This window comes from Equus asinus, chromosome 2 (genome assembly GCF_041296235.1).
Source record: "Equus asinus isolate D_3611 breed Donkey chromosome 2, EquAss-T2T_v2, whole genome shotgun sequence".
NCBI classification, from domain to species: domain Eukaryota; kingdom Metazoa; phylum Chordata; class Mammalia; order Perissodactyla; family Equidae; genus Equus; species Equus asinus.
Window position 1 is genome coordinate 166,342,544 of NC_091791.1, and position 12,666 is coordinate 166,355,209.

Here is a 12,666-nt window from a genome sequence, read left to right on the forward strand (position 1 = left end):
AACCCCTGAAAGACAAAGGAATGCTTTCACCCCCTAAGGGGCGCGGGAATGTAAAGATGTTTAACTACCTGCTGAGAACACACATAGTGCTGGGGATAAGATAGCCCGAAGTAGCTTTTTGTTCCCATTAACCATCTGAACAATGACTAGAGGATCAATGGGGGCAGGGGTAGCTCCCCCAGGACGTGAACAGACGGAATGCTGTCCTGTCCAGATGTCTGCACCTTCTCTCTGCCTTTGATCTAACTTTACCATAAATTACTTTTGTTTCTGAACCCGTAAATCTATACATGAAGAATAGAAGATTTAAATAGACTCCATCCCTGACGTCAATGTATATTCGTCCCAAAATAGTAGAGGAAGTCATTTCTATACCCTTTAAAGTTTAGAGGTTAAATTTAAACATATTCTACTACAACAGATGTTAAGCTACCTATCTCCTTTAGTTTAGAGACAATAAATAATAATTAATTGCAGAAAAGATGATCATTAACTTTGTGCTCTATAGAATGGAAAAATTCTTGTGCTCGCTTTGTACTTCCTTATCTCTCTGAGAACATCTGCAGAGCTATTTCTGTACTAATACTGAAAAATACAAAAATGACACTTGTGCACAGTAAAGTCAGACTTGATTGCACTGACTCAAGTCTCACGTCTCCTTCCTTCACTGCGCCGACTCTGTCCCTCCCTCAGGAACCTGGACTCGGCTGGAGCAGGACTCCGGCAAGACAACACTTCGTTCATGATGGAAGTTCAGGCTGCATGGTCACTTGTTTTTCCTAAGTTAAATATTCAGATGTCACCAACGTCAACCGACGAGTTAGATGCTCTTTCTCAAAAAGAGAATAGTTATTTGAAGAAAAGGGCATATATTCCCCCCAAACTCTAGAGGACTAGGCTGTGATTCTCCTGTTGTTGTTTCTCAAATTCTCCATCATATTTGCCATAGAAACTTCAAGTGTCACTGTCAGATCTGCTGGATCATTGGATCAAAGTGGTAAATCACATCGCACTGAAGCCTGAACCTGCTCTGAAGCTTCCTCCTGCTCTGGCCCCACTCAAGCTGGCAGCTCTACAGGTGACTGTAAATAGGTCAAAGCAGCACACCCACGTGTGGGACCAAGTGTTGTGCCTCTTTTTCTGTGGTTGGTGGCATGAGGTCCATCCACATGTCTTTCACCTTAGAGGAGATTTTTCAACATTCTCTGGACCATTGAACCCCTAGAAACTTGTGTGAGGTGACAAGTCCTTGAATTGTTGTGGTGTTTTTCATTATGCTTATTGATTGTTCAATTTCCAGCTGACATGGCTTATTATATTTTAAGCATCTCATGACTTCTGGAGCTACACCCTCACTCTCCATTTCTAACAACTGTGCTATGTGTTTATTTTCAGCCAGACACTTATCACAATGCATTAAAACTTTGTCTTGCCTTTACTTCCTATTGGGTTAAAGGCTCCAGAGAAGAACCACTGTGTTCTCTTCAGTTTTCATCTAACCTTCTAACGCAATATTCAGCACACAATATCTACTAAGTAAAGGAATGTTAAATAAATCCATCTAAGAATAAATGTAAAAAGTAACAATTGTTTTCCTTGAGACAACTATGGTGCTTAGTATACTGCAGACGTGCTGTGTGTGTACTGCCTATTTCACCACACAGAACATTAAAAAGGTGTATATACAAGGGTCTAGATTTAATTATTTTTTTACGTCTTCATCAAGGGCGTTGCTAAGTGAAACTTTTTGTTTCTTTAGCACGTATGTGGTGGTGATGGATACATACAATGACTGCTAGCATATTTTGCTATCATTGATTTGACTTGTGTTAAGGTGTCAGCAATTTCATTTGCACCATCAGTGTAAATTCAATACAGTGAAAAACCCCAATGATATCTTAATGTTATTGTTAAAAGTAGTTTTTACTTTGCAGACCACCTGAAAGAATCTTAGGATCCTCAGGATCCCAAGATATGCATTTGAGATCCACAGACACACATTTTGAGAAGTGCTATTCCAGCATATACTATTTCAGTGGAAATTAACCTGATTCTCTCTCTGGTAGGTAATTTTCTTTGTCTTTGTCTAACTTGAAGCTTATAAGACTTTACCACTTATTTGGGATTAAAGAAATTGAGTCTCAAACTGAAAGGGCTGACCAACTATCTAGTTGGATTGGAGGTGGGGTCCACACCAACACATAGCTATGTGCTGTTAACGTTTATGAATCCTATATATAAAGAGAGTAATTCTCAAAATTTCAGATAGAAAGGAAAAAATTCTACATCTCCAGTTTATATTTTTTCAAAGGCTATATGAAAGATAAGCTTCTTGAATCTGCTTAAAATTCTTTCTTTTTCTGATTAGTATTGTATTAAATTTAAAAATTATTTTTCAGGCAGTATAAACTTTATATGTTAAATATATTGAACATAATTAACATATTAATTGAACAATTTAACATGTTAATTCAAATATGTCTAAAAATACACATTTTCTCTTTGTTTTAGATTTTTTATAAAAGCTTTTTAGTTTTCCTAATTTGCTTAAGTTTCTTCATGGACATTTATTTTTTTGGTATTATAAATAGAATTTTTCTTTAATGTTATGCTGTTATAAGTTATTTCTGAGAAATCGTTTAATGAATACTTCTGAGTAATCTTATCCTTTGTCTTAACAGTAAAATAAATGAAATTTGTTTTTGACTATCAAGTATTAACATTTGCTGATAGTGTTTTGAACAGATAGGCTTTATCTCATATCAGGATTAGATATTTTATTTTTAATTAATGGAGACAATATGATGAATATATTTTGAAGTTTACTATTTTTGTTATCTTGCAAGGTTATATGGATTTTTTTTTCAAATTGAAGAATTATATTAATGGTATTCTAATGTTGAGCCATCTTTGAGTCTTTGAGTTCCTGAATAAAGCATATTTGTTATATTTATTTATTTATTTTAATTAATTTATTTATTTATTTTTGTGAGAAGGAGATTGACCCTGAGCTAACATCTGTTGCCAATCTTCCTCTTTTCTGCTTGAGGAAGATTTTCACTGAGCCAACATCTACACCAATCTTCCTCCACTTTGTATGTGGGACTCTGCCACAGCATGGCTTGATGAGCAGTGTGTAGGTCCACACCAGAGATCTGAACCTGTAAACCCTGGGCCATTGAAGCAGAAAGCGCGAACTTAACCACTACGCCACCAGGCCAGTCCCTATTTATTTCATTTTTGAATGAAAATGAATTCTCATGATTTAAAATTCAAAAGCTACCGTGAAAAGTTATCCTTTCACCCCACTTAGCTAACCTCACAGTTCTCCTCCCCAGAGGACAGCAATGCTTCTGTTTCTTTTTCTGCTTCAAGGTGTATAGTTTGCATATACATCCAAATACATACAAATATTACGAGACTTAGATTCTTATCCTTTTTTTTTGTGAGACAGTGGATAAGTCCCTTAAGTTCTTAGAACAAGGGGACATCTTTTAACTACTATTCTAATTTTGTCGCAAACTTTTCTAAACTATGTAGCAGAGAACAGATAGAATAAAATTTAAACTTCTTAAATAACATCAGTTTCTTGCTCACAAAGCTTTCATATTTCTTTGTTTTCTACTGACAAACATCTATATTTATTCTGGCAGTCATCCAACCCAAGCCATTTTCTTGATTCATCTAGCACTCTCCAATCCATGCATTGCTCCAGCCAACAATCTATTCCCTTCTTCCTTTCATCAAGGAAGAAACAAAAGTTTCATCCTTCCTTCCCCTCTTCCCCATCATTTACTCTATTTTATGCACAGAATATCTTAAAATCAAATTTTTTTAGGACGATTATCCCTGAACTAACATCTGCTGTCAATCCTCCTCTTTTTTTTTTGCTAAGGAAGACTGGCCCTGAGCTAACATCCATGCCCAGATTCCTCTACTTTATATGTAGGATGCCTGCCACAGCATGGCTTGACGAGTTGTGTGCAGGTCTGCAGCCAGGATCCAAACTGGCGAACTCCAGGCAGCCAAAGTGGAACATGCGAGCTTAACCACTGTGCCACCGGGCTTGCCCCTTAAAATAAATTTTTGAAAACATTTATAAAACACCCTAGAGGATGTTTAACATGCTTTTGACTGCTCAGTATCAGGACGTGTTTTCTTGTAACAATAATAATTTTCGAGTCATTAGTAAGTGTCAGTCCCTGCTCTAAATAGCATTTTCTTGTCTTATCAACAACTCCAACAAGTCTAAAAAGGTAGTATTATCATTACTTGTCATCCAAGAGAATACAGGCACAGAGGATGTAAACAGATACTGAATGAATACATCTAAACTCGACCTTGAGGGCTTGACTGCAAAGTCTGTTCTCCTGTACCCTACTGTCTCCTGCCATAGACACTGAAAATATTAGGGACTCATTGTTACAAGAGGAATTGTGTCCCACCCCAAAATTCATATATTGAAGTCCTAAATCCCAGTACATCAGATTTTGGCTGTATTCAGGGGTAGGGCCTTTAGAGAGGTAGTTAAGTTAAAATGGGGTTGTTAGGGTGGATCCTAATCCAGTCTGACTGGATGAAATTAGGTTACACGCAATACACACACAGAGGGATAACCATGTGAGGACACAGCAGGAAGGTTGTTGTCTGAAAGCCACAGAGAGAGCCCTCAGAAGAAATAAAACCTGCTGACACCTTGATCTTGGACATCTAGCCTCCAAAATTGTGAGAAAATAAGTTTCTTTTGTTTAAGCCACCCAATCTGTGGCATTTTGTTATGGCAGCCCTAGCAAATGAATACACTCATATAGCCTCTCATCCTATTGGAGGTTCTGAGGCAAACCCAATATTAATTAACTTACTCCTTTCGACCTAACTCAGCCAGGTCAGTTCTTGTTGCTCACCAGTAAGAACTCTGACATACTTACAATCTCACTCCAGCATTAGGTAAATTAGAAATAAAGGAAGCTCATAGATACATTATTAGAGGTGATTGCAAGAAACCTAACAGTGCTTCTCAGAGGTATTCTAGGAATATTAGGCCCCAATGTTCTTCTTAACTGAGTTCTTACCTTAAATTAATCTGCATCTGTTCTTACTCTAGGATGGAACAGGAGTTCAATGAAGGCAGAGAGTAGAAGAGCTTTGTAACTTCTGAATCCGCCTGGTACACACTTCACCTTTCAGAGCACATTCTATCAGCAGAATCATGCCACCACAAGATGGCAGTGCCTCTCTCTCCTCAGACTCACTGGGTTTGAAATCAACACATGTGCATTGAAAGCAAAAGATTGAGCTTGCCTCTGATTGGTTAGGTGAGAAACCTGAGACTCTCTGGGATGCAGAGGGACTAGAAAAATATGCCCTGTAAAGAGAGCTAACTCTGTAGACTGAGGAAGCTGGCTCCATTTCAGGCCTCAGAGCTCAGTCTTCTGTGATCCCAATAAGGAAGAAGAATGGAGAAACTCCTGGGAGTGTCTTTGGTGATTCTATGGCTTCAACTGGCCAGTGAGTTGAGGCTCTTGGTGATGGGAACAGGGTGACCGAAGTTCAGAGCCCACAAGACTGAGGGACAAAGTCTCCTTGTTAACTTGGAAATGTAGCAGAATATTATGGATGGAAATGTAAACACTAGAGCGTGGAAATGCAATGACTGACTTCTTGTCTCTGTCCTGTGTTTCTGCCTAGGGGTGAACAGCCAACAAGAAGAACAGAATCTTCAGGCCCTGAGTGTCCAGGAGGGTGAAAATGCCACCGTGAACTGCAGTTATAAAATTAGTATAGATAATTTACAGTGGTATAGACAAGATGCAGGTAGAGGCCTTGCACGACTGATTTTAATACGTTCAAATAAGAAATACGCAGCTAGTGGAAGACTACAAGTCACGCTTGACACCTCCAGCAAAAGCAGCTCGCTGTCCATCACGGCTTCCCAGGCTGCAGACACTGCTACTTACTTCTGTGCTGTGGAGGCACAGTGTTCACCAGGCACCTGCAACCCCTACACAAACTCTGCCAGAGCTGCCTCTTAGGAGTCCCACCAGTGGGTGGAGTTGGTGGTTACGCCTTCCCACGAAGGAAAGTCTACAAATAGCTGGTAACATAAAAGGGAGGCCCTCTCAAATCATGATATTTTTTGAAGCACTTTGGACTAGGGAAAAGGGCATGAGATTCAGAATGGGAAACTGAAATGCCAGGTTCCGTTCTGCCAATCCTGGCTATGTGGCCTTAGGCACATCATCAACGTAACAGCCTTCGATTTCCTCACGTGAAATGAAGGATTTGGACTGGTGAGCCCAAAGAACTCTTCAGGCTCTAATTTTATCTGGAAAAATGTAGTCTCTGGACACTTGTGGAGGGTGAGTAAGGACTTCTCAGTACTAGAGGTATCATCTGTTCTATGTGCAGCCCTCTCAAGACTTTGGTGGGTCTTGGAGATGCATGAGATGACTTTGACATTCCTCTAATTGCTGTATAAGAAACAGTAGAGTCATCAGCATTAGAGTTAGAAAGGATCTTAGGACTCTTTCAACCAAACTTTTCATTTTAAGCTGAGGTGTAGGTACGTTGTGTGTTGATAGAGACAAGGATCTGAATCTTTACAGTGGTGTAGACAAATTTGATCTGCCATTTTCAAGTTGTGTGATTTCCAAGGCTCAATTTCTCCATTAGTAAAATGGAAATTTTATAAGAAAGTCATAATTATTCCCCATCCCAGTGAAAGATGTATGTTCTCCACTACCTGGTCCTGAAATATTGTTCTATGAAAGTGGGTACTCCTATTATAAAATACCTAACAATTTTCTCTCCATTTATTCTTACTCTTGGTAACATAAATAAATGCTGAATATAATTTTCTTAATGCAGTTTTGATACTACTGAAAAAGTGTTTATAGAGAAAATGAGGGCATTTGTATTTATGTGCATGTTTATTGCAAAAGATGGGGGAGGTCGAGGAAAGGTTGTATTGGGCCAAGTTTCCAAATGACAGACCTTCACCAGCCACCAGAAATCACCAGTCACAATAATTCGGACAATAGTACATTAAGCTCCAAATCATTGCAACGAAGGGAGTTATAGAACTACACACATCTGTAGCTTTCCTCTAATAAGCCTATACCAACTCTTTAGTTTCAGCTAAAGATCATCCTTCTTATTAATAGTTTAATTTGAATTCTATATTTTGTTTGCATTTTTTGTTTGGTTTGGTAATTATGTAAGAACTGTGAGCCCAAGAAGTTTATACTTAACTTCATTTTTTGTGTATATTAAGGCATCATAATATTTTTAAAATAGTCAGTATGAGTGTGGTCCCTTATTTGAAGACCTGTATCTTCTCAATTTTCAGAAACACTCAATATGCCTGTTATCCAGGTCCTGGATCTGACTCTGGAAGAAGTAGTCATACCAGGGTCTAAGACGTATGCTCTCAAAGAGACTCTACTTCATAAAAAGATAATTGTACCCACCAGACTTGTCTACTCATTCATTTTTTTTCACTTATTCTTCAGATAATTTTTGAGTATCTACTATAAACTACGGGCCTGTATATTTTGGAAAATTGGTTACTGAGACTAATAAGACTAAGTGCCTGATCTCAGGAACACCAAGTCCAGTTTGGAAAAGAGGACACAGATGGTTCTGATGTGGTGCAGTAATGACAGTGATAGACGTGTGTACAAGGTATAGTGGGGAAGGAGACAGGCAGACTCAGCCATGAGAGCTGGGTGAGTGCCTTCACAAGGAGGAGGCATGTAAACTGGTTCTTAAAGAATGAAAAGAAGTTATCTAAGCAAAGGTAGGGGAGAGAAGAGAGAACATTCTAAGCAGAGGGGCTCATCCCCTGGTTCCAGGGCACCAGTGGGGGAATATGTCAAGAAGAGAATTCAGATCATGCTAATTTTTACACTCTCCTTATACACTAAGATGCCTAAAACCAACTTAATACTCAGTGTGAACAGACATTAGAAGCTGGGACTAGGGAGACTAAAGAGAGCCACATCACCCTGCATCTTAAAGAGGGTGACAGAGGAATTACCCCTGGTCTAAGCCTCAGGCACCACTGTGAAGTCTGCAGAAAGTGTTTGGTGCTCCCTTCCTGGAGTCCTACCGCTCACCCCAGACACCTATCTCCTTTCTAGGTCTACAACTAAAGCTCCATTCCAGGGTAAATGTCAAATACAAGGAAGTAAAGCAGGCTGCAGGGACACAGGGGGAACCACAAGAGGGCGCTGCTCCCTTTGGGTGGTGGTTTAATACACGTTCATCTTCCATTTGTGAGCATGTCTCTCATTTTACAGCCAGTGGCAGGATCTTGCAGGGCAGGTTGTCTTGCTTCACACACGAGCCAAAATTTTCTAGAACATTTCACCAAAGGATCAAGAAAATAGAGGAACAGCCCTCTCAGCTTTGGTGTATTCCCAAACAAAACCTGTTGCTGTTTCTCCCCCAGCCATGCTGTCTGCTTCCTGCTCGGGACTTGTGCTCTTGTTAATATTGAGTAAGTAACATTTATTCAGATTTTCTGAGGTGTTCTATTCCTTGGTTTGAGGATGACTTTCAACCCCTACCACACTGGAGACTACCCTCTTGCATTGCCAACATAACAAAGCCTTTACTCTTTTTAGGAGGGACCAATGGAGACTCAGTGACCCAGACAGAAGGCCCTATTGTTCTCCTGGAGGGGACTCATCTGACCCTGAACTGCACCTACCAGAGCATCTATTCAGTTTCCCTTTTCTGGTATGTCCAGTATCAAAACAAAGAGCCTGAGCTCCTCCTGAAAAGCTCATCAGAAAACCAGGAGGTGGACAACAGAGGTTTTCAGGCCAAGCTTGTTAAGAGTGACAGCTCCTTCCACCTGCAGAAACCCTCAGTGCAAATGTCGGACTCAGCTGTGTACTACTGCGCTCTGAGAGACACAGTGAGGGGGACTCAAGGGGAGCTGAGCACAAACCCAGAGGGTGCAGGTGGGTCTGGCTGTGGCAGCCCTGGCACCCTTCCTGTTCTGGAGGCTTCCTCAAAGTGCTTCCAGCTCTGATGCCTCAGAGCCAAGGAGCCTTGGAATTCTTGGATGAGTCTGCAGAGGAATTAGGGGAGGGACAGTGTAAAGAGGAACCTAAGCCTGTTCTCCAGAAACGCCTCTGTTTTCAGCCCAGCCTCTTTCCCCCAGATGGTCTATAATTCCTGGAAAGTGACATTAACTCTGCTTCACGACAGTTCAGTTCGTATATGTTCAAATATTTCACAACCTATTAATAAAAATTCCCAGAGCAAACAGTTCATGGACTAATGTGTGACCTTGAAGCTCATCTCTTGTTTTTACAATTCAGGCCAGGGTCATATGTCTTGCTGAGTTTCACTGCAGAAAACCCATCTCCAGTCACTGGGACTTTTAGTCTCTCTTCGCTTGACTTTCCTTCCCTAGCGGTCTCTTTAGAAACGCTGCTGCCTGAGTAAGTTCTATGAGGAGAGATTCCTGATGAGGTTTTCCTTATGTCAAGGGCACTGGTTTCAGAACAGCCCAGTCAGTAACAGCTGGGTCCATGGCGTGTCTTGCTTGCACTGTGCTGACACACATCCACGCTTCTTCCTGTCATCACGGCAGCTCTTTATTGTGACACCATATAATGATCCGGATTCTGGACTTGAGGCTCTGTGCTACGAGGAATTCTGGATGCTGGACATGACTGTGACTATGTAACCAGACAAGTTATTTTATCATTGCATTTATGCCTGTGATCCTTCTGAAGTGTGTCTAATTCAGCAGCCAAGGAAACGCTCAGGTGTCTGTTTATAAAGAGGGAAGGATATGCATGGACTCTTGTTCACTAGGATCCCAAATGGTTAAAATAATCCCAAGTTTTTCCACACCAAAGAAGCATCAAACAAAGAAACATGCATCTCCCACTGAAACTCTCAGGCGATGTCGCTCACCAAGAGAAATTTTATGAGTATTCTGGAATTCTATGATCCCTGTTTGTCCTTTATCCATCTTTCATGATGCTGTGGGGTTGACAGGTACAAATGCAGGTTTTTCAGGGCCTGAGTCTTCTTCGATTCCTTAGGCTCTCTTTAATAAAAAGAAATAAAATAAAAAATACAAGTTTCTGGGGCCCAGGATGATAAGGGGTCCTGAAATATAAGCCTAATTTGCTTCGGGGTAAATCCACTTGTGGATCCCATAGAGACCATCTTCCTCCTTAAGACTGAAATATTAGAATGGTTAGCTTGTCCTCACCTTGGCAGGCTCTCTAACCCCCAGTCCTCCTTTCCACTCCAGCACTTGAACTCTTATTGAGTATTTTGAGCTCTAGCATTCTTTCAATAACAGCTTTATCAAGATACTTCACATATCATAAACTTCAGCCTTTTAAGTGTACGATTCAGTGGTTTTTAGTATATTCACAAAGTTGTACAATCATCACCACTATCTGGTTCCAGATCACCACCCACAAAGAACCCCGTACCCATTAGAGTCACCCCCCTTCCCCTTTTCCCTCAGCTACTGGCAACCACTAATCTACTTTCTGTCTCTGTGGATTTCTTTATTCTGAAGATTTCATGTAAATACAATCACACAGTATATGGCCTTTTGTGTCTGGTTTATTTCACATAGCATAATCTTTTCAGGGTGTATCCCTGTGTCAGTACTTCACTACTTTGCATGACCACATAGTAGTCCATTGGATAAAACTCCATATTTTCTTTATCCATTTATCAGTTGATGGGCATTTCAGTTGTTTCCACTTTTGAGCTATTATGAATAATGCTGCTATGGGCATTCATGTACAGGAGATCTGTTATTTTAAACTCTAATGTATTTTGAGTTAGAGGTTTCTGTTTGTTTTGCTTTGCTTTATTTGGTACCAAAATTTCTTCATGGATATGAGTTAATATATGAGAAATATCCCTTAAAAATAGTTATTTATATCAAAGTGAGATATTATTCCAAGCTATACCTACATTCATTCAAGAAACCTTCTTGAACACCTACTCAGATGTCTTGTCATTTTAATAAGTGTTGAGAATATAGTTTACATGACAGAGTCCCCTGCTTTAGGATTTTGGAACACAGTGCATTAAAATATCATACAAGTCTTAAAATAATGCTTCTTTCACAAATCATTTTATTCACTCACTGAACTCTATTTGTTTCCAAATACTTGTTGCACTTAGTTTTACGGGCAATGGAATGAGTGCTTTAAATTCCTCCCCACGTCTCTAGGTAGTTACTACCGAATTCTCATTTCACAGATGACGAAATTGAGATTTAGAGATGTTAAGTAATTTGATAAAAGTTATATAACCAGTTAGAAGCAGAGCTTGGGCTGGGATCTAAATCTGTCTGATGCACGGCCAATATTCTTAACAACTAGTTAATAGAACCATCTAGAAGTCTGTCTTCTTTTTCCCAGAATACAACTGTATTCTTAGACTTCATAATTGTTGATGTTTCCATTTGGTGGAGAAGAATCTACTGCAATATTAGCAGCTGTGGTTTGTTCAATTGGCAATCACAGGAGTCTACACACATGCATATTGGAGCCAAATAACTCACTCACAATCTTTTGTGGTCTTAAACCATAAAGTCGCTAAGATGCTCTCTGATGGTTTAGCCTGGCTTTTCTAGGAGCCATAGCTGAGCTTCAGTGGCTGTTATCAGAAGACATACAGGTATTTGTCATGGAAATGGGGACCATATTTTCCAAACACAAACAAAAATAGCTGATAAGACAGATGTGTCTACTCGTTGAGAGTGTAGGACACAGCATTTTCTGTTTTGCTACAGTGTGTATCTCACTCGAGTAAATTCTTTTTTACCCAGTTACTACATACGAGTATGATATCAATATGATGTGAAAGTTCCATTTACTGGGACATAGACACCACATGTTCTTTAATACATTTATTTGTGTGTGAGCTTTTGTGATCTGCGTCCTTGTCCACACACTTGGTCATCTTCTCTGTTCTTTATATTTAAAATAAAAGGTCACCTTTCAAAGATCACTCATCTTTGCCTTCGTTACTGTCCTCCCTGTCACCTCCATAGAAGGAATACAGTATCACCTTCCATTGAGCTGAGTACTAGATTAATGACCTTTCTTTCTTCCCTCTCACTCCACCACCCTCCAGTCCATTCTCAGTAGGGGTGAAGCTGGAGGGTTGGGCTTCCCGTCACAGGGTGTCTGGGCCTGAGCAGGTTTGTGGGTGAGGCTGATTGGTTGCACACACAGGAACAGTTCCAGATCCAAGTCATGACACTCGCCGCCCCAGGGTTTAGTTAAATACATCTTACGGTGAAAATGTCCCAAGCAATAAGGCAAAGCGTCCTGAAGAGGCTGTTGGGCGCTGTGCTGGGGTTTTTGTGCGCCCAGGTTTGCTGTGAGTCGGGCTGTCCCAGAGGGAAATCTGAAAGGATTTAGCAGCTGCGGTGTTGTTGAGGGAGGAAGGGAAGGAGCTCCCAAGTCTTTCAGACTTTCTTTCTCATAATCAACAAGGGTATTACCTGGGTTTTGTAGGTGTTACAGTGACCATCACCTGTGACTGTTTCTTCATTTCTCATCAGGTGTGAGAGGGGCGCAGGTGGAGCAGAGTCCCCCAGTCCTGAGCCTCCAGGAGGGAGCCAGTTCAACGCTGTGGTGCAATTTTTCCATCTCTGTGAGC

At 40.4% G+C, this 12,666-nt stretch overlaps 1 long non-coding RNA gene across 1 annotated transcript; it reads left to right on the plus strand.

Annotated features, from left to right (window-relative positions):
• The first annotated feature begins 6,116 nt into the window (after positions 1–6,116).
• Positions 6,117–9,274, plus strand: LOC106840678 (uncharacterized). Its single transcript, XR_011501498.1, has 3 exons — positions 6,117–6,359; positions 8,301–8,500; positions 8,628–9,274. It is a non-coding gene; the product is annotated as an uncharacterized lncRNA (long non-coding RNA).
• Positions 9,275–12,666: the final 3,392 nt, after the last annotated feature.